Here is a 23,084-nt window from a genome sequence, read left to right as displayed (position 1 = left end):
GCATTCTTAAAATGCATCTTAATATGTGGACAACCCAGGGCTCAAGAGTTCCCTCAGTTGCCTAAAATTAAATGTAACAAAAAGTAAATACTAACAATTTACCCCAAATAAAATGGTAAATATCAAAAGGGAGAAGTGCCAAAGTCTCCATGAAATCCACTACGAATTTTGCTACTGTTATCAATTTTACAAACAAGGCACTTATACTGTGTAGTAATGGATTGCACTATTGTAGGGGTTGTCTACCGGGGGTATGTGTACCCCTGGGGGTACTTGGACCAGTCCTAAGGGGTACGCCTGGGCAGGCGGAGCAGGGAAGCTTGCTCGCATGCAGTGGCAGCCACCGCCACCCACCAGCCTGGTGAGCTTCCCCATCCTGCATAGGAATGCTACTGCCCTCACCCCACCCTGGCCCTGCTTCTGGGAGGCGGTGGTGCTCCATCCCCACCCACCCACCCATGCGCTGTTCCCGCCTCCCCACTAGGCATCCGGCTGTGCACTACCACTCCCCTCCGTCCCCCGCTCAGTGTCTGGCTGCCAGGGGTACCTAGACTAAAGAAGGCTGAAAACCCCAGCACCACTGAGTTCTGCACTAGATATTTTCCATTCACTACACTGACTCAGGAAGACTCTTGAACAGACTGTACATTCAGTTGTTGGGGAAGAAAAATCAGCATTTCACAAAGATTTCATTTAGAAAATGAATGTTGAATTAATCAAAATTTGCCTTTTTTGGAGGGACAGAGATAAGGCTTCAAGTTTTCCATTCCTCCCTCCCAAAAGAAAAGCATCTGTTTCCCATTAAAACAATTTCATGCTATTTTTTTTGTACTGGTACACAATTTCAGCACAAAGATTGGGCCAAATAATGAACTTGGAGATGGGACCAGTTTTCATGTGCCAAGTACAGACTAGTTAGAGTTTGATAGCTAGAGTCGCTGTAGACATTGTTCAACTGAACTTCATCCCTCGAAACATTTACGTGCCAGCTAGACTGTATACACCATTTATACAGCATATCTAAGCCTACTCCACCCTAAAACTGCAGGGGATGAGCAAGACTTTGCTTGCAATTGCCCTTCCTGCAATTAGGAAGCCAGTCATGCTGAGTACTAGAACTTAGAGCACAGACAAAAATTACATTTTCTCTCTGCTCTTAATGCTCCTACTGCTACTACCCGGCACTTAAGTAACCACACTGTAATGTCAAAGGGTGACAATGATGGTCTGCAGGCTCTTTTTTAAGTACTCAATGTTACTGAATATTAAGAAAAAAATATTAATATTTAATAGCCAAATTCCAGAATTACTATTCAACACTTATCACTTGCAAATTATAATGCTGCAAAAATGGCTAGAAGTAGAACCCAGAATGAGAGGAAGACATTAACAGTTCTGTTATTGTCATCCTGTTGCCCTGTGGGGCCAGGCCAACTCTCAGGATCTCAATATTGCGCTGTTAGACAGGAGGGTTTGACACAATTGCACATATACAAACACACAAATCAATTGGATGCATACATACTCACACACACACACTACCAACACAGGCACATACACATCCAAACTAGCCTAGGCACATGCATACCTATCACCAATACAAGCACATACACTATACACCCCAAAAGTTAGACTAAAATCAATTGTCCATACCCGCATACTCAGTACACATACACAGATTATTAATTTGTATATCATGCACACAATGACATACCCCCCCCCCCACACACACACGCATGATGGGCTAGCTGGCAGTGACTTAGCCCAGGGGTTTTGAAAGGGAAAAGATGATTGGAGGACTTGGGATTCCCTTTACTCACCAATCAGACCCCAGAGACTCACCCTCCATGTCCCCTGATTGGCCCCTTGAGTCACCTGGAGGGGGATAAAAGGGGCAGCGCGGCTGACTCAGGAGAGACCAGCAAGGGACTACAAGGAAGGAACTTCAAAGAGCTGGCAAGAGCTAGGTGGGAGCAGTTGTCCCAGAAGCACCTGAAGGAGTGGGACCTGCAGGCAGCACTTGGACCCTCAGCAGCACAGGGTGCAGCCAGCAGGAGAGGCTCCCCACTGGGCTCCAGGATCCCCTACAAGAGGCTGCTGCCAGCAGGAGAGGCTCCCCAGATCCAGCAAGGATCTGAGCAGCGACCCGAGAGGTTCCCAGCTCTGCTTCCAGCTCCTCCAATCAGAGGCCAGGCAGCTCGACATGAGGCGAGGGCTCTGGGAAGGTCAAGGCCCCTAGCAACATATAGCCATGTCAGTGCTGGTGGCTGTGTGGCAAAGTTTCTGCCCACCCTGTGGGAGATCTGAGTTCAAATCCCAGCTGGGGTGAGTCAAGTAACAGGGAGATGATTCTTGTTGCAGTGGAAAGGGATCATTGTGTTTTCCTCTTTCCCCACCCCCTCCTGGTACCTAGGCCCTATATTCCTTGTTATTTGATGTTTTGTATTCTGTGCCTTTTTTTATATTTCACCAACCAGTATTGTTTGTTCTGCTGTTCATAGAATCATAGAAGTAGGGTCGGAAGGGACCTTGTAAATCTTCAAGTCCGACCCCCTGCCTGGGCAGGAAGAAAACTGGGCTCAAATGATCCCAGCCACGTAGGCATCAAGCCGCTTCTTAAAGACCACCAGGGTAGGAGCCAGCACCACTTCCCTTGGAAGTCAGTTCCAGATCCTAGCCGCCCTGACAGTGAAGTAGTTCTTCCGGATGTCTAATCTAAACCTACTCTCCAACAACTCGTGGCCATTGTTCCTTGTTATCCCGGGGGGCGCTAGGGGAAATAAGGTCTCCCCCAAACCCTTCTGGTCCCCCCTAGTGAGTTTATAGAGGGTCACCAGGTCCCCCCTCAGCCTGCTCTTGTGAAGGCTGAACAGGTCCAGGTCCTGTAGCCTTTCATTGGAGGGTCTGCCCTGCTGCCCCCGGATCATGCAGGTGGCCCTCCTCTGGACCCTCTCAATGTTGTCCACATCCCTCTTGAAGTGGGGTGCCCAGAACTGGACACAGTACTCCAGCTGTGGCCTGACCAGTATCACGTAGAGGGGGAGGATCACCTCCTTGGACCTACTTGAGATGCACCTGTGGATGCACAATAAGGTCCGGTTAGCCCTGCCGACTGTGACCTTGCATTGTGGGCCCATGTTCATCTTGGAGTCAATGATGACTCCAAGATCCCTTTCTGCCTCTGTGCTCTCAAGAAGGGAGTTTCCCATCTTATAAGTTTGCTGCTGGTTACTACTGCCCAAGTGCAGCACCTTGCATTTGTCAGTATTGAAACGCATCCTGTTTTTGTTAGGCCACCCCTGTAACCTATCCAGGTCTTTCTGCAGTCTTTCCCTCCCTGCTAACGTGCCCACCTCACCCCAAATTTTGGTATCATCAGCAAATTTGAATAGGTTGCTTTTCACCCCATCATCCAAATTGCTGTTTGTGTTTTATATTTGGTTAACCCTGTCTTTTGTTAATGATTGTGTCTAACCTTTGTTGAATCCTGCCCCCTCGGGGTGTTGTAGTGTCTCCTATACCCCCTGATTTATGCCTGTTATGTTCCCAATACTATTCTCTCATTAAAAGCATATGGTTAAGACCCCACTGGTGTTCTGGCTCTGATCTATAGGGGGAGGAGAGTCCCTACACCTCCCACAGTGCTTGTGCACCTGCTTTGATCCCTTCAATTGGAGAGGGGTACCTTTTGAAGTACCACCCGGGTTACACACACACACACACTAGTTCACACACATACACAAATAAGTTCCTAACTTGGATGGTACGGTGTATGCTTGGTGTACCTGGGATACTTGGGGGAAGGTTAAAGTGAGAGAGAGTTAAAGTGTAGGGAGTGAAAATTGCCAGAACCGGGATTAGAACCGGTAGACTAGAGAGAATTTAACTGAGGAACTGAGGCTTGGGTTTACTTAAGATCAAGTGACCCCAGGGTTACTCAAGGTCACTGGTGCAAAGGGAAAAAAAAAAAGCGAGGAGGAGACAGCCAGGAAAGAAACTGAGGCAGAAACCTGGGAGCTCAGGGGAAAAGGCAGTGGGGATAAGACAGTAGCAAAGAAACAGGGGGGTTGGAAGCAGAGAGGAGCTCAGGACAGGTGTTGGAGGTGGCAGTGAACCAGAAGTAGGAGAGGGAGAAATGAGACAGAAGTTAGAGGAGCGAGGAGCAGAGATTAGAGCAGGGCCAAACCATGGTAAAGCAAAACCCAACTAAGGGCTCCAAATAACAGGTTTATTAAACAGACAACACCTTACACAGCCCCATGAAGTTATTGGTTCACACATACGCACGCGCACATGCAAGCACTCATATTGGCAGCAGGAGAAAGACTCAGTGGAAGGGTTGGAGCCCAGGTAAGGAAGAGAAGCAGAGTCCAAGTCCTTGGTTGAAGGTGGGGGGGGGGTAGTGATAGCTACCTATCCAGGCTGGAAAGGGGTCTTTGTCCAGTAGGTGTTGTCCAGAGGGGGGGTCACCAGCAGAGCCTCTGGGTGGATGTGGGTGGTGTGGCATGGTGCTGGTCCAGATGGAGAGGGTGTCCCCAAAGAGTCAGTCTTCACTACCCTGTTTTATGGGGCAGACTACCTCTAATCTCCTATGGGGAGGGCCTGTCCAGGCAAGGTCAGTCCTGTTCCAGAGGGCTCCAGGTGTTCTTACTGAGCACATGCAGCCTGGCACAATGGTGGCTGCCTCATCTTTTGTTTCTTGAATGCTGAGGGTGGTTCCAATGGCTGGGTTATTGGTCCAGGTATTGGTGTTGATGATTCGGTCATTCAGAGAGAGCTATTTTTAGACCTACTGCCATTGTCTCTCAAGCACCCTCATTCATCCCCATTCATTCAGGAACCAAGTTACATAGGAGGTGTTAGGTGTGAGTCATGGGTTACACAACCAGGCCTGGGGACAGGATGGAGACTTGACAAACAAAATGGTAACTTGACATGACTTATGCTAGGTCTAAATCATATACTACCAGTAAAACAGTAATATAGAACAGTAAAAATCAATTTAAACATAATAATTATACAATATAAAGAAGGAGAAAAAACAAAACAAATACAACTTGCTACCAAAATAAAATGCTGAAGCTTATCCTATGTTTTAGCTCACTTATATTTATCTATAGGGAACAGAGAGGAAGAGAACAAGTCAGAAATGGCTGGGGGAGGGAATGCATTAAAAAAGAAAAGAAAAACTGGGGGTTTTGCTACAATCTGATACTTTTTTATTGCATTCAGTGGAAAACTGTTGATTGCTACAGATAAAGGTACTCTTCTTTGCTTTCTATGAATAACTTCTTGGTTACATAGCTACTTTGTGTCACATGACTGAAAGGTAAATTTACATGTACGTCACTAAAATTTCAAGGCCAGAATTATCAAACCACTTGGCTTTGCTCATCAATGGAAAACGATTCCACCCTCTACAAGATAGAGTGTGGCCTGTCTGTTTTCATATTCATTCCATCAGCAGAAATCAATTTAAATTAGTTCAGGCTTCAAGAGAACCTTAGGTTAATAAGTATGTTTATAAACCCAGTCCCAAAAGCCCTTCTCTCTCCAGCTCATGATAAAACCTGTGTGTGCATGTTTAGCTCTTTTCCAGGCAGGGATATCATGCAGGAAAATAATTTGGCTAGGGACCGACATTGCTTATAAACCAGTTTAATTGATCAGAAACTGGTTTAAAACTATAGCAGAACACATGTTCAGTGCATATAAACCAGTTTCAAAATGGCTGAAACTGATTTGAGATAAACCTGGTTGAATGTAGTATCAGACTTAACTGATTGAGGTCAAACCAGTTTATGCAACGTCTGTCCCAGACCTCTTCCTGGTTTAACTTAAACTAGAGTCCCCCAGCATCTTGGCATGCTCTCTGGGCTGTGCTCTCTGCTCCAGTGGAACAAGTCTGGCCCTGCCCCTCTGCTCCCCAGCCCAGCAGGGACAGGCAGAGGCAGGGGTCTGGCCAGAGAGGGGTTTAATTCCCCTCTCCCTGTCCCACTGGCAAGGACTGGAGCCAGGTCTGCCAGGTGCTCCCCCTCACTGCTGCAGTGGCAGGTCAGCATGGCCCGATGCAGAAGGGGTAGGGCGCGGAGTTATTCTCCCCTTCTACCATCACAGCCCCCAAGGGAACACAGCCAGGACTGCCTGCCCCAAACGCGCACTCCCTGCATGGGGCAAGCAGCAGAATAAGCACCCTGCTGCCCCCTCCTCCAGATGCCAGAGGAGGGAGGAACAACTCCTGTCCCTGCCCCTCACCTAAGCGGCCGTACCAGCAAGTATCTGGCTGTGATCTCACCCAGCTGCTGCAACAGGAGGAAGCAGGGCCCTTGATGGGGACAGCAGCCCCTGTCAATGTCGCGGAGCACAAGCCCCTTCCTGGAGGGGACACTGCACTGCACTACATAAACAAAAATCCTCAAGCATGCAAGTAACTGCATTGGAGTCAATGAGAGGACCTATATTTTTCAAGTTAAGCATATGCTTATTGAATCAAAACTAATTACATAGGCAAGATCATTAAGTGTCAGCAGCATACCTTCAGTTCACTAATCAAGATGGGTGCCTTTACAGGTTACAAAAAAAAACCCTTGAACTGCTAGTGAAGGATTACAATTGCTCCTGCACTCCCACTAGCCAACTTACTCTGCTCACCCTTTTGCATTCCTTCCTCTCCCCCTTCTTGAGCAATTCTCAAACCCAATTCTGAACTTTCAAGCAGCTGCCAGTTCAGATGTCCAATCAATCTACTAATGAAAAGTTACAGCGGGTCAATGTAAGGTTTTAGATGATAGAACACTGATTCAGGAAAACCAGGTCTTTTAGTACAAATTTTATTGGAAGTTCTCTCTAATCTAGAAGGGAATTTCTGGTCAAAATGAGAGGTCAGTTCCAGGATTTTCAATAATCCAGTGGTAAGGATATTAAACCAGCATGTAGGAGACCCAGTTCAAGGCTATGCTTCGTCCACTTTAATGCCCTAATCATGTAGCTAAAGTGTCTCTCTCCTATTAAAATGAATGTTTAATTTGTATATGAATTAGAACATTTTTAAAGGGAGAGTCTGACCAACCCAAAAATACCTAGTGGAATGGTGGATAGAACATTCACCTAGAAGGTATAAGAGAGCAAAATCTGTTCTCTGCTCTAAATTAAGTAAAGAGTCTTTAACCTAGGTTTGCCATATTCCAGGTCAGTGCCCCACCCACAGAGTTACTGGCTACACTTGGATCTTATTTCTCTTTCTTGATATAAAACAAAAATGCAAATGTCAAAATATCAAGGTGTAGGTTGTACTGTATTGGTCAATCTGAGGAAGCATCTGCAGATGGTCTGGGCTCTTCCTGGATGGAGTGACAAAGCAGCCAGAGGCCAATATGTATGCAAGTACTGGCCTCTGGCTGCTTTACCACTCCATCCAGGAAGAGCCCAGGCCATCCCAGGCCATCTGCAGATGCTTCCTCAGCCTGACTAGGGGTGTTTGCACTCAAAAGCTTGCTAAGAAGGATTTTTCCAACTATTTGAGTTCATCTAATAAAAGATATCAGATTTACCCCAAGAACCCTGTCTGCTTATGTCAAAATAGCAGATTTTGTCAATGAAAAAGCATTCTTTGGTTTCTGCCCTATTTGAAATCTTTGAAGCATACAAGGCAGTGGCTAGTCTTGAAGGAAACCCTGAGATTGATTCTAAAGTTTCTTACTATCATTGTCCCAGAGCATGATTTCACAGGAAAATCACATAATTCCCCAGTTCCTTCTTTTCTTTTTTTGATTTCTTAGTTGATCTAATAAAAAGGGGTCATCTCCGAACCAAGAGCTCTAGAGTTTTGCATTTCTTTTAGTCTCAGACCAACATGGCTACCAAATACATCCCTGAAACACGGAAGATGCCGAATTTTAGCCGATTTTGGAATTATAAACTTCACTGCTAAACAACAAAGAAAGATTTCTAAACCTCCCTGCCTTTCTGTCATCTGACACCACCAGGGAAGAAATCCTGCCTTATCTGTACATCAAAGTTGACTCACACAGAGAAACTCTCATGGACCCAAAGGAACACACATTCACCTTCAGCTCCTGTGTGCAAAATGAAGTTTATTTTCTACCTATAGGGACACTTTTACCATCTTTAATTTTCCCTCAGCCTGAAGAAGGGCACGTGTGCCTGAAAGCTTCCAAAAAAAGATTTTTTTTTGCGATTTCTTAATTGGTCTAATAAAAGGTATCATCTTTGGACCAAGAGATCTAGAGTTTTGCATTTCTTTTTGTCTCCAGTCATCACTGCTACCAAATACACCCCAGTTTCTTCTTGACATTCTGGCCCTCAGAAATAATTTAGAAACCTATTTACTAGAACTAGGTAAACTCTTCACAATATCAAGTTTGATGTATATTTTCTGGAAACCTATCAATTGTTCAAATAATTTAGAAACTTATTTATATCACTGTTTTTTCAGCAATGTGTTCAAAGAAAGAATTCACCTGAGCAATCACTATTGGAATTCACTATTCTAGCTTGTACAACTGATCTCCTCAGTCATTCAATATCCTTTCACTTCACTGCCTGCTTCTATTCAGAAAATGTTGGCTATATGGATATTGGTAAAATTGTACAGGTTTCCCTCACCATCACTGGGGTTAGGTTCCTGAAAGTTCCTGTGGTTGGCAAGACAAAAGGCTTATGAGAAAAATAGCAGGTGGCGGGCTGATGTGCGGCCATGGAAAACCGTGGTTACTCAAAACTGTATACCATGGTAGCCAAAATGGTATATAGCGTATTAAGTGTGGATACTCAAAACCATGGTTGGTGTGGGAAACCTGTCCACCTCAAAAGCAAGCGGTGAGCTCTGACAAGCAGTCATCTCAGACTTATCCAGCTTTATCCATTTAGTGCCTCCTGACTGACATAGTTAGAACCTGCTGCAGGGAGCCTATAGTCTACTGCTGTCTGTGTGATGTCTGTAAGTGTGGATCCCTTCCTCTTAATTGGGATTCTTGGGTATTACCATAATAAAAATTAGTCATCATGAAGGAATAGCTTGATGTAGCTCAGGTTAAAATGAAGTACTCAAGAAATGTGAAGGATTTAAAAAGATACAAAAAAGTGCCAACTGATACTTCATTGCTAATTTGAGGAAATCTACCTACATATGGCTTATGGAACGCTTTTTCATTTTATGAAACTGTCGTATCATATAATGCCTTAATATATAGTGTGTAATGCATCATTAATTATGCCGAGAAGCAGCTATAAAACAAAGTATCAACTTTAGGAATTTTCCTCTGGCTGAACAATGGGTATTCTAAAGAGTGTTCCTGTTCAAGTGCACAATGGAAAAATCCCCAAGCAGGAGAATGAGACGGACAACTGGACATTACTGCAGGAATTGAAAAAGACACAAAAGGCTTGAGGCGAGAAGAGAGCATTATGCTTACATACCAGGAGGTTCCTTTCTTGACAACAGGAACAGCAGAGGAAGAGGGAAACCAGTGGCAGAGAAGAAACATCCTATGACAGAGTAGAAGCTATGTACAGGATGGGGATCTTAGGACCTCGTTATGCAGTAATGTTAGGCAGCTCCTGGAGCTCTTAAACCTGGATTGACCACACTAACACCTGAAATTAGTTTTAAGCACTCATTATGCAGCTCAAAGTTACACCACTAAAACAGGATTATCTCTGATTCAGCTCATGTTACACTAAGGTGTAGCCACTCTAGGCTATACCTTAGTGTAAACACCCCACCTGCCCCCCCCTCCCCTGCTGGCCCAGATTGGGGACATTGATGCCCCCCTGCAGCACCCTAGCCACTGCCTTCCCTCTCCTGCTTACTTCTGCCTGTCCCAGGGAAGCAAGCAGGGAAGGGTTAACCTGCCCACCCATCTATTGCCGCCACTGCTGCTCTCTGGGCAGTCTCAGCCCAGAGCAGTGGTGGGGTCCAAACAGACCGCTTAACTCTTCCCTGTCTGCTCCACTGGGACAGAGTATGGACAGCCACAAGTAAGCAGGGATGGGTAGCAGGGCAGGGGGGAGGGAGAGAGGGAGAAGAGTGGCCTTAAACTACTGTGATGTCAGCAGGTCATATGATCCTATGGCAATTAGGCTGTGAATTACCATTTTCATGAATAGGTAACAGATGGATTTTGTCCCTAAAAGGACGTCAGACTGCCCAGAGACAGCGTAAAAGACTCCTCAAACTGAGGGAATTCGAGAGTGCATTAAGTTGCATGGTTAGATATTCTCTGTCACAAGTGTCTAGTAGGAGAAGCTTACATACTTCACAGTATTGCTACATTTAACATGGGTGCCTGGTGCCTCCTAATACTGGGGGGGGCACCAGTGGCCGATCACCATTTTTATTTAAAAATGTAAAGGGTGACATGTTTCAGCGAGGATTGAGAAGTCTGAAGAAAGAAGTTCTGTGATCACAAAACACAATCTTCAGATTCCTCTCACTAAGCAAGACATTTTTATCCTTCTTCAACTAGTGGCTTCTCTGAGTTCTAACAAAAGATTTTGTGCTAATTATGATAAATTGAGAACACACATAATAATCTGTGCCAACAAGTCCAGGCAATCTGGAAAAGTAAACCAAGACCACCAACTCTCTTTCAAGTGCTTTGAAATAACTTTGTCAATGTTGACTTGTGTCACATTCAGAAGTCCCTGAGCCTAGTGATGAAAAGGCTGTTTAATGTCATTACCTCAATGCATCCATCTCCTAGGGCTTGTTTGTAAATGCTATCTTTCAGTGCTCACCCTGCATGGAAAAATTCCTCTCCTGTTTGTCTAAATTGTATCATTTCTGGAATTTTGGAACTATGCCTACCCTCCTGTGGGTTATACTATATACCAGTATTCCCACAGCCATTCACACTACAGGGCACTTGAATCTGAATGTTTTTAAAAACAAGCTTGCCGTTGGAGAATTTTAGGAAGTGACTGCAGTCTCTAGATTTCATGTTCTCAGACTGTGTGTCACCATGAATGATTGTCTTCATCCATAATAAACTTAATTAACAGGCCAATAAACATGACAGATTTTTCCAAACACTTTGCTGGATTTATGTCAACCAAAATTACTTAAAAATAATTTAGGCAATTAACATATTCATTTTAAATTAAATGCATAGTATATTGATAACTGGTTATTGCACATTTCATCTACTAGTTCTTTTGTTTACCTTTATTTATCAATATATACTAAATTATATATCAAGTGCATAAAATAGTCTAGGCAGTCATTTACAAATCCCCCCTTCTCTCCATAATTAATGCTCTGAAAGGAAATATCCATATGGAAATAAGAGGGGCACATAACAGAAGCTATGTGCCTGTCGGCCAAGAGGCAGCAGAGTCTTTCATTCACCGAACAACTGAAGCAGTGCCAGACATTAAAATGGTCAAAGAGAGGTGGATATATTTGTGCCAAACACCATGTTGTGCTGTGACTGCTTAGAACACCACAGATCTAGCCATCTGTTAAAATGGATGAGCCACAGATGTGCAGACCTCAATGCGAGTCAAGTTTACATGCCATGTACAGCATTTAGACTATGAAAGGTGAAAAGATTAAAAAACTAAGCCTTATTTTATTTTTTAAAAAGAAGTTTACAACACATAATTCGTATTTGGTCACTTTTCTGCATGTGAAGGCCCATGCATATGCTCTGGATGTATATTCACCACAGTTATTGTTTTTTGGGATGTTCATCAGGAGGAAAGAAAGAATAAAATCTCTTACATAAATATGTACTGAGTCTCCTCTATAAAATATTATTCAATAATCAAAAGGGTTGTGAAATTAATACATTGGGAATTAGCAAAGCCATTTTCACACCAGATTTATGCAAATTCAACAGACAAGCTACTTTTCACATTGATGCCCAGTTTAAGAGTTCCTGCCCACTTACACAGAATATACATTTTTGTGTTGTAATACATAAAAAGCTAATTAAATTTCAGTTTCTTATTTCATACTTTGGCTTTTACATACATAAAATGTGTTTGTGTAGATTTCATCAACAGATTATTACTAAACATTTTTGATGTATGTCTAAAATGCTTTTTATATTTCAGTGGCAATTTTAGTGGGTATCAATAGAAGCATCACAGGTAAAACAACAACTAGGCTAATCAGTTATTACATTGTACACAAGATTGTACAATGCTTATTTGGAGTATTACATTAAGTTTAGATCTACATTTTCAGAATGGATGGGCAACATAAGGAAGCTTAAAATATGATTTTGCAGGAAGATTAAGTAAACTTGTTCAGGATGGAACATACCAAAGTAAAATTTAATTATTACAGAAAGCCAAGTCATAACAGTTGTTGCCATTAAAAAGTCAACATTTGTCAATATATTCTACAGCAGTATTACCAGAAAATAAACTACTTCTCAGATCTGTTTTTAACTACTCTTGAATATTGAGTTTTTAGCAGTGATTATGTAACCTGGCCCCTTTCCCCCATCATTAATATGCACATGAAGTATCAGGCAGATGGCCTTTTAAGGCTGTGGACCTATCCACTTCCAGCTCCACCCCTTTAAGGCTATATTTAAGAAAAAGAACCAGGAAGAGATTGGGAAGTTGCAGTCTGACTACCAAGGAGGACCAGAAGCTGAAGACTACAGCAGAGAGGGCCAGGGCAGGGAGTGGATGGATATAGGCTGTTGCCCATGCTGGTGAATGAGAGAAGTCTACAGACCACTACAAAGAATATAAAAGATGATTGATTGCTATTTGGAATAGCAATTACAACAGCTTAGGCTAAAGGGATAAATACCAAGGTCACTGGGGAAATCAGCTACAGGTCTCCAGGGAGTCACCAGTCCCATCGGGGCAGACTCCATCTATCTTATTATCCAACTCCATTGGTGTTGTTTGGGGGTTAGGTATTACCAGCTACATCAGGCTCCCTCAGCTTAGGTGGTCTGTGAGCATACTGTCAGGATACTGCCTGTGAGACTGTGCTCCAAACCACCTCATTGGGCAGACAGACATGCAGCTCCTGCTGCAACTCATGGCACTTCACAGAAAGCATCAATAATTAGTGACACCCCCTCACCCCACCAAACCCAACAGATGTTTGTTGTTGGGTCCAGGGTGTGGTAGGGGATCATGCTCCATTTAAAGCCAATCCAGGAGGAGCTGTGTGTCTATAGCCTCTCTCTAGCCCTACCCCCATCTCCCATCTCTGGTGCTGTCTGCAGGATGGGATGGGGAGAAGGGAGGGGAGAAAGCTCCGGTCTAGGTTTTGTCCAGCCTGTGCTGATAGAGGGGAATAGTCTCCCCAAGGTGCAGGGCTCCAATCTACCCTCCCTGCTTCCAGTGCAGGCTGGGCAAACCCCAGACTGGAGCTCCCTCCCCTCCCTTCTCTCCCCTTCATCCTGCAGACAGCATCAGGGGCAGGGCTGGGCTGCATCATTCCAGCCAGGCTCACACAGAGACAAACAGAAGTCAATGAACGTGGTCCATTTCAGAGTGCCTTCATCTGAACCATCATTAAATGAAGGTTAATTTGTTGCACAATTGGGCACTTTTAAAATACTCTGCAGCCATGCCCTTCTGTCATGGTATGGCTGTCTAATGCTTTCAAGGGGCTAATTATGTGACAAATATCACTTCTGTCAACTCCCGTTGTTACAAGAAAGAGATCAGTCTTCAGTTCCTAGTGACAAAAAACTTGGACAGGTTTGTTGTCTACAAATAAACCCAGACACTAAAACTCATGACCAGCTGGTTCATGGTGCTAGCCAGGTCATTTTCAGGCATGGTACAGGCATCAGCATAATCCCTAATCCTAGTACAAATTATTAAGGATTCCCAGGCCCCTTTTTATACAACAGTTGGAACAGCTGCATGTTTACAGTGTATGCATCCTACATCTCACCAATTAGTGCAACTTTCCTACCAGACATCTGTGACCACATCATTTTGATCTTTGTCTTGGTGCTCTGTACTGGTCTTATCCATTCACCCTCTATCTATTGGCCTCAGAAGTTCCTCTGAAACTAATGCCCTACTCTTTCAGTATTTGCATGCAAGCCATATATGGTATGCCTAGCTTTGCATTCACTGGGGCCTATGTCAGTTCATGCTGTTAGCTGGGCCTCCATCTGATTGGTATGTACTAATCGTTGTACTAATCCATGCTCCAGCAAGGCCTCCACCAGCTACCACCTGTTAGATACTATTGAAGAGCAATAGGCAGACGAGGTTCTTTGGGTAAATTTGATCTCTTTTATTAGACCAACTAAATAGTCTAAACTAAAAATTTTCTTAGCAAGCTTTTTCATTTAAAAACCCTTCATCAGGCTGAGGAAACATCTGCAGTTGGTGTGTACTCTCCATCCAGGAAACCTTGTCTGCCTATGGTCTTAGACCAACATGGCTACAGACTATACCCAACTGAAGAGCAAGTCTCTCATACACAAAAAGGTGAGCTAGATAACCTACCTGCTGACTTCTACCAACTTAAGCAACTACTAGGCATTTAATGTAAAGCTTTGTGGGGGGAGGGCGGGGGGGTTGAATAATTCTTCCTACCAACTTCCCAGGGAAGTGGTCCTCGCCCTTCCTTGGGCATATTCAAGAGGAGGTTGGACGATCACCTGTCTGGGGTCTTGTGAACCCAGCATTCATTCCTGCCTGTGGCAGGGGGTCAGGCTAGATGATTTGTTCAGGTCCCTCCTGACCCTAGTTACTACGAAACTATGAAATCCAACAGGTAATTTAAATCAACAATGAGCTTGGTTTACTAGGATTTACATCACTGAACTTTTCTTAGTGTTGGGGGTTACTTGAAACTGAATACTGTAAATGATCCCTGTAAAAACAAGCTTAAAGTTTTGTCAAGACTTTTTATACTGCATACAGCTCAGCAATCCACCAGATCCCAGAATGTCTTTATCCACATACCTTCCTACCACAGAACCATAGAAACACCTCCTTCTTCCCCTTTCTTGTACACTGTTTAAAATTAAAAAATAAACCATATCCTAAGGATATCCACTTTGAATAAAAAGCAATTCTCCTCCCCATCCCAAAATGAGAGATTCAACTTCAAGAATGTTTCTGCCCTTATGTATTTCCTTAATAATCTATCTAAAAGTACAACACAATTTATTTGTTACTCAAATAATTCTTGGTAGCTTACACAAAAGCCTTCACTGACGATATCATAAGAAGAGTCATCAATGCCTCACTATCACAGAATGTGTTCTCTCTCTCTCTCTCTCTCTCATTTTTTCCATAAAACAATATTACAGGCCTATTTTGACAAGTTTAGAGCATAAGACGAACCTCCTCGTTTAAAAAAAAATGCACAGAATTTCTGACTGACCTTGACCCTTTTATCCTGTTCTTGACCTCTGGAATATGCATTACATTGTGGATGGATATTTTTTAAGTGTGCACAGAAAGCTATAAGCAAGAACAACAGAAGGAAATAAAGTCTATTTTAGACAATGGCATCCTACCTCTTCTTTTGAACTTTAGAGTTCTGGTTATCAATTAGAAAAAGAACCTTGTGGGCAGCTCTGAAATATTACAAGATATAAGTGCCACAGTAAGCCAAATCATATTAGAAGTACTTCTGTCACAACAGAGTATATTTACACAAAAGGTTAAACGTTGCTGTACTAGAGAAGACTGTTTCTGCATCAGTCATTGTGTATTATCTTACAGTCCCTTATTATAATCATTCAAACAATATTCCTCCATGACAACAGCAACAGAGGGCCTAGTCCAAACCTCCACTCACTATGACCTCTGTTTAATTCCCAGAGCTGCCATGAATTTACTAGCAAAAGATAAATGCCTTACTAGGCAGATGGTGTGTGTGCCTTTCAATAATTTTTGTAAGAGAACTTCTCTGTTAACAATCTGCATTAAGGACTCTCCAAAAGGTGAAAAAGCTGTGTCCAGTGGATGATGTGGGTACATTTACAAGAGACATCCAGGGCTAATTTCTTGAATTCTACCTCTATGGTATGAACAGCAGAACTGCTTTATACACATAATGGGGAGAGTGGGAACTTAAGTGGCTGCACCAGATTTACAATAACCACCCATGAAGAGATTGTAATACAGATAAAAAATAGGACACAGCTGTAGCCAATATTCCAGTGCTGTCATATGCAAAAATAGAGCTAAATATTTGTGAACAAAAATATTTACTAAAGAGCTTTCCAAGCCATGTTGCATAGTTCTGATTTAAGTTATTTCACTGGAACACACTTCAGCTCAACTTGCTAATGAACTAGCACAGTCAGCCCCTAAGGTTTCATTGGAGAAAAACACTTCAGTTCAATTATTGATTTCTCCAAATTTTGCATAAAAGCATCAGCCTAAAGCTCCAGACACCTATACCAACACCATATTTTAAATGGATGGACCATGTATACACACAAAACATCCATACAGACCAATAAGAAATACAAAATACCAAGTTAGCCAACAAAACCTAGAACTTCAGCATGCTATCCCATACTACTCAGCTCTACTTGCCAAACTTCACTAAGGGCCTGGGAACAAAGCCTTTCAGTGGGGCTCTGAAGTAAACAAATTCTTAGATTCCAAGCTCTGGGGAAGGGATTGCCACTGTGGTGGTCACGTAGTGGTTTGTGACTCTGATCCCCAAACAAGTCCATTGGTGCTCCTGCAAAAGTACTAAGCTTGGTTCAAAGGGGTAAAGATGCTAAGGTATGTCTTTATAGCAAATTCAACTTGAGTTAAGGTACTATCAAAATTCTTTTCCAATGAGTTACAGGGAAGAGGAACTTGTCCATCTCAATTTGGCATATGGTGGAAATTGTGGCAATCCAATATAAATTTAGAGACTCTTGGTGGAGATAGGGTGTAGAGGGGTCACATCAGCAGCTGGCAATCCACGCTAAGTCATGCTTTGCCCTGTATCCCATGAGGGACTAATCAACACAATCCAACAAGGGACTGGGTGTGTACTAAGACTCAAGTTAGGAACATCACACAAGTTGCAACTTGAGTGTATTTTGCAAAGACACCCCCTTTCCCCCACCTCAAAAATCGCCATTCTCCATTTTTTAAACCTGAAGAATATTAAAAATTCAGGCACCTATTTTTACTGGCTTTGAAAAGTGATTAAATCATCTCGGAGGAAGACTGCAAGATCCAGCCACCTACACTCCCAGAATAATTATTAGTCCAGTCTCGCTCACTTACTTGAGCATACTATTGGACCCAAAAAAGTTTCTTGAATGGGAGAACAGTGTTTTTCAAATTGGGCTATGTGTACCCCTAGGGGTACACAGCATTTTGCCAGTGGGTACATGTCTAAATTTTAATAATGGCAGGTGAGCTTCTGATTGTCAGTGTGCAGCAATACTGTTACTTAACACGTGGCAGAGGCACCAAGTACATGGGGCCCTCAGGAAGAGGGCTGTCACCTGAAATGCATAAAACTTTCCACATGTCCATCATTTCAGGCTCCCCTCCCCCACCCAGCAAAAATAAAAGTTGGTACCTAATGCCACATGGTGACTATCAGAGAACATGCAGAGACACATCAGGTGTATGGAGTATAAGCAGCAATTCTTTTGGCACATAAAGGCATACACACTGGTCTAGCAGATAAAACACTGAACCAGAAATCAGGGGGCATGGAGGCATTCCTACTTTGCTTGCTGACGTTGCTGGAAACTTGCCCAAGATTACTTATCCTCTGTGTGCTTCCACTTCCCCTCCCATCCTTTGTCTATTCTGCTGTTTATAGCATAACTTCTTCAGGGCAGGGACTTTCTCTTCCTATCTGTTTGTCCAGAGTCCATCACAATGAAAGCTGATCCAGATTATAGCCTTTTGGCACTACTGTAATCACAAGGTTGTGTTCCAAGTCTCACCTTCATTATGTTAAATCAATTGCTTATCAGTTCCTAGTACTACGGAACTTGAAGCAATCTAGTGACGCATTTACTCACTTATAACATAGACTGCTTTCACATAACTTCCCTTAGGATCGTAGCTTCCAGCATTCCCCTAACCCAGGGGTTTTCAACCTTTATTGGTCAGGGTCCCCCTGGTGACTGGTCTAGCAGTGGGGAGTCCCCTGGCAGCCGATCAACATGTGGGAGGGAAGAGGGTCCCTGACACTGTGTGGCAGTGCAACTGGAAGTGCTGCCAGCTTCTCAGTTCCACTGCTGCGTACCCCCTGGGGCCTTCCAAAGTATCCCCAGGAGTACGCATACCCCGGGTTGCAAACCTCCACCCTAACTGGTATAATTAAGAAACACACAAGTTTTTCCATAAATTGGCTTTTTTTATTTGTTAGACAAGCAAATACTAGCATTACTAGGGTCGTGTCAATATCCAGACTGGACCTCAAAAACAACACTGGATCTACCTTTTTATTTTTTAATTATGACAAACAAAAACATGCGACTAGCCACATTCAGTTATAAAGCAACACTGATTAGATACAATTATAGATTAGTTGTGTGATGAAAGACACTGCAAACTTGTTCCTATAGCCTGTCGCACGCCATATGAAAACTACACTTAAATGCCTTCCATATTCCTCCAGCTAATGTTTATTATATGAATATTCTGCAATAAGAATAACTATTTATACTGCAATTCACCAGTACATGCTAAATGTAGATAATCCACACCAAATAAATTACAAGCAACAACGTTTAGGTTGTATATTACACTTCCTAGAGGTCTACTGAAAAGTTTGCTTACTTTAAATGACTACATAAAGTTAATTCAAAGGTCACTTTAACCAAAGCTGTATGTGTCTAGAAATCATAAAACTACCAGATACACTGAACTTGTTTATCTGTGACTTGTGTGGCAAAGTACATTTCACAGTGGAACTAAATTCCATTTTGTCACCCTCTTGTTGTGCTTTGTTTAGAGTGTATCACACTGTAAGTTGTTTAAAAACAATATTCTCCATCATTCTATACCAGGATATAACAAAGTATAATGACTTGGCCATTTGAGGAAATGCATTTTCTATTCATTATAATAAACCTACTAAGCATAGGGGCATTCATAGAAAGCGTAAAAGCAAGATGAAATGTCAAATGTGTAACATAACTAAAATCTATTTTAAAAGTTGTAAAGTTATCCCTAAAACATTTTGCAAAACAAGATTTCCTATGGACTATAGCAAAAAGTTTCAGCTGTAACCCTACTTTTTATGATGTAAGTGAAGGCCGCTTGAAAAAGATACAGAAAATTAATTACAGATGTTACTTGCTAACAAATATTGTTCAAAGTTTGATTTCAAGACAAACTGCAGCAGTATTTAAGACAGCTATATTTAGTACTGTCTAAGAAGCTGTACTGTACGTTTGGAAGAACCAGGCAGCTCTCTGAAGAAAATATACTATTTAAAAGTTATTACTTACATTAAGTCAGTCTGAGAAGCCACACCTTCAGAAAAAAAAAGCTAGTAGGAAACAGCATAGGTTTAAATTCCTTTAACAGAAAGTGTGTAATCCCTAGTGCAAGCCATTTATTTGAAATAAAATTAGCATTGCAAACACTGCACAATAATGTTTCCGTTGAAAGAACAAACACTGCAGAAAGCTTGTGAAATTAACTCCTTACATGAACTGCTACATTTATAGCAGGGTCATGTCCATTGTTACACTTACTATAAAGAGTAAAAGAACACCAGTTTGTTAGCTTTCTAATTTCTGACCTTAATCTGCAGCTGTATTGTTTTAAAACTCAGCTGCAACAGAAGTAACACCCGACAATCTCAGGAAACCAATGAGGGAGTCACTATGACGGCTTCATCAGATTAAACTGCAAATCCCAAATGGCATTTCCCACTGGCTTTTTAATACAATATTGGAGTGGATTTTTAATGCCGACATGCTAATGTGCTGGCATTTTACTTACTATAAACCTAACAGCCCTTCAGCTGCATATGAAATAAAGCAGATTTTTTTTTTTTTTTTAAATAAGCTTCAGTTTTTCAGGTACTGTGAAAACAACTGCAAGAAGCAGGATGTCAGTCTTAGTATACATGAATTCATTATGTGCTGTACTCTTATGCATTTCTCCTAGTAGGTCTTCATTCACCACTAGCCTAACATACCCAAACCACATGAAGTGTTTTTTTCCCCCAACACAGACCTATCACATGTCTTTAATTCAGTGTTAATGAGATGCAGTGTCAGCATAAATAACCCACAAATGCAGCATCCCTGTACTTATGTAGTAAAACACCCAGTATGTGAGAATCAAGCATGACAGTTCTGAAAAACGTATCCACAATATAGCTGACAGGATTTAATAATGTAAAGCCGTGTTAACCCGCTCAGGTTGATTGCTACAAGGTTAACTGTACTAGATATCATACAGTATAGAATCTCAAAATGTTAATCAGCTGCTAATACAGTACTTCCTAATTACAAGCATTCTTGCTTATAGTATGTAATTAACTTAGAGTTGAAAAAGTCAGAATTACTCACAGAGTCCTGAAGAGGCAATAGCAAACTCTTTAAGGCAGGAAATTCCAGGGCAATATTATAAAACAAGTAGGAATAAACATGCATAAAGTCAGGAACTGACAGGCCTCTGGATTACTGCAACTGTAGGAATCATGCTCATGCATGCTGAAGTATAATTTATGAAACTGAGCCCAAGAAACAGCCAATCAGTTAGCTCCTCATAACAAGTCCAACTGGCTCTGAAGAGCTGAAAGTGCTGCAACAGAACAATAAAGAAGAGCTATCCCACACATTAATCTGCTTATCTGGGATTGCTGTGTGTCAGAAAACAGAAAACATGAAAGGATAGTTTCACTGTTAACAAAACCTGCAGATAACTGCACTGAGATCAGAAGTGCTACAATCAAGAATGCCAGGCTGTAAGTCATATTATCAGTTGAAATGCTATAAAAGCAAGGGGAACAATCCTCCCAACTTACTAATAATCATTTTTTTTTCACAGAACTGACAGAAAGCTATGTAACCTGGATTAATACATCACATGCAATTGCCTCCTTGCTCTTTTGCTGGAAACTTAAATATAACATAGCTATTTTAATGTGGTTTGCCTTGCATGAAATCTATTTAGAGCAAGCGTTTTTTTTGTTCAGACTGAAGGTGGCCGGTCATTCAAAATACCAAAATTCTGTGAAGAGCAAGTAAGAGCATCACACTTCTAGTGTAAACAAAGATAAAACTGAAGATTTTAAAAAGGTCATGCTTTTTCCATAGGGAAAAAGTAGGAGACCAGAAAAGCATGTTTTATGGAACTGGGACTTACTAAATTAAAAATAAATAAATAAATGAAAGCCACAGAGGAGAGGACAGATCAGATACAATAAAGCCACTGTGTGAATATCTGTCCTGTGAGATATTCCACTATTTTGAAATGTTTTTATTCCAAGGGGGTGGGCACAAAGCATTTTGTAAAATGGAGTTTTCCACAAAAATGGTTTCAGGTTAATTGAAATGTTCCCAATTTAAGCTTTAAATGTATACTATAATAAAAAAATAAAAATAAAGAAGCCAGGTAAAAAATTCAAATTGTCCAATAAATTCTATTTATAAAAACAGCTCTCCCCCATATGGAAAAAAAAAAAAAAAAAGAGTCCCACTGAACATTTAATTTTTGATAAATCACCATTTTCCAATAGAAAAACAGTGCACTGGGAATTTTTAAAAAATCTGTTCTATTAAAGACAAGTCCAATTATATTAGAAAGTAAATAAAAGGATGGCTGAACAGCTACTGAAGTTAATGGTCATTCAATTTACATGCGCAATTACAGTAATTTTAAATGAACATACAAATATGATCGATCATGTTTTTGGACAGGCATATACATTCCTAAATTTTTGTTTTAAAAAAATATATTTATTGCTTTTTATATGCTCCTATAATTTATTCCTTTTTCCTTTCCCTTGTAACATTTGTTTTAGTTATTTCAAAAAGTCTTTCTGTTGAGGGATGTGTTATTAATCCTACTCTAATTTTTGTCAGTTGAAACACATGTATGCAGTAATCTGGGTTTACATTTTACAGATTTGGCGTTTCCTCTGGGTCTATCTATAGGTCCATATGGACCATCTGGACCATCCTGTCCTGCTAGGCATCATTATTTGACTTAGAGAAATGTGACGGTTTAATCTTTGCAAACAAAGACTTTTTAAATACACCTATAAATCCTTCTCTGGGTCTTCTGCCTGTCAGTCTTACCGCAAGCTACAGCCCGGAATGTCTTACTTATGCACTGTATGTTTGTTTAAATATAATGGTTTTTTTCTTGGCTGTTGTTGCCAAAACACATGGAAATAAAATGTTAAAAATGCCTTGGAAAAAATTATAAAATTAACAGTTTATATGGGATATTCAGGACAATTTTAGGCATCCAGTTTCAGTTGTTTAGTGCTTTATAGCTGGCAAATAATCATTTTATCTAAACTATAGCCAAACTGGAAGCCATTAATCAAAAACAAACAATTCCAACATTGTGATATAAAAGATACCAGTGGCAAGAACTCTAAACCAAATGCTCTTCTCCCAGAGTTAGTAAGCACAACAATTTTCAAATATCTAGTTGAAATAAAATTATAATTGCATCCCATGAGATAAAGTGTTGGGTTAAAAATTTAATGTCTCCATGCATATTTGGCCCAAAAACTTGGGGACAGACCTTTACTGAGTTTTAAACAGAGTGAGTGGTTGGGTTATACTGCTTATAGAAACTGAGAAATAATTCTGCACATTGCTTGAGGACTTGGGGAAATAAAACACCTATGCAGGGTGGATTAACGCATGGGCCTGCGGGGCCTTGCCAATCAGGGGTCCCCTGGGGCACCAGGGGCAGCACAGTCCAGCCAGGCATCCTAGCTGTGGGCATCTAGGGCAGGCAACGCATGCCTCCTCCAGAGCCAGAGGGTAGGGACCAGGCTCGAGGCTCCGTGCAGCTGGTGGCAGCTTCCCGAGACTGCCTGTTGCCAGGAGGCCCCATGAATGGCCCCACTCCTGCTTCTACTCTCTGCCGTCTGTGGGCGGCTGCTGGCACCAGTGCCACTGGGACAGGACGGGACAGGACAGCCCCACCCCACCCCA

General features: G+C 41.9%; 1 protein-coding gene and 1 long non-coding RNA gene across 3 annotated transcripts in view; one reads left to right on the top strand and one right to left on the bottom strand.

Annotated features, from left to right (window-relative positions):
- Positions 1 to 20,587, bottom strand: part of PDE4D (phosphodiesterase 4D) — a 1,195,501-nt gene extending 1,174,914 nt beyond the window's left edge. Inside the window, exon 1 of one of the 2 annotated variants that reach the window (XM_059725154.1) lies at positions 20,475 to 20,587. The gene's annotated coding sequence lies outside the window, so the exon portion shown is untranslated. The remainder of the gene's footprint in view (positions 1 to 20,474) is intronic. The other variant, XM_014594068.3, reaches the window with a different exon arrangement.
- Positions 20,588 to 20,747: 160 nt separating this feature from the next.
- Positions 20,748 to 21,072, top strand: LOC132249616 (uncharacterized). The gene is made up of 2 exons (XR_009461126.1): positions 20,748 to 20,872; positions 20,956 to 21,072. It is a non-coding gene; the product is annotated as an uncharacterized LOC132249616 (long non-coding RNA).
- The last annotated feature ends 2,012 nt before the right edge of the window (positions 21,073 to 23,084 follow it).

Source organism: Alligator mississippiensis, chromosome 3 (genome assembly GCF_030867095.1).
Source record: "Alligator mississippiensis isolate rAllMis1 chromosome 3, rAllMis1, whole genome shotgun sequence".
NCBI lineage: Eukaryota > Metazoa > Chordata > Crocodylia > Alligatoridae > Alligator > Alligator mississippiensis.
This window is presented reverse-complemented; position numbering and strand designations above follow the sequence as displayed.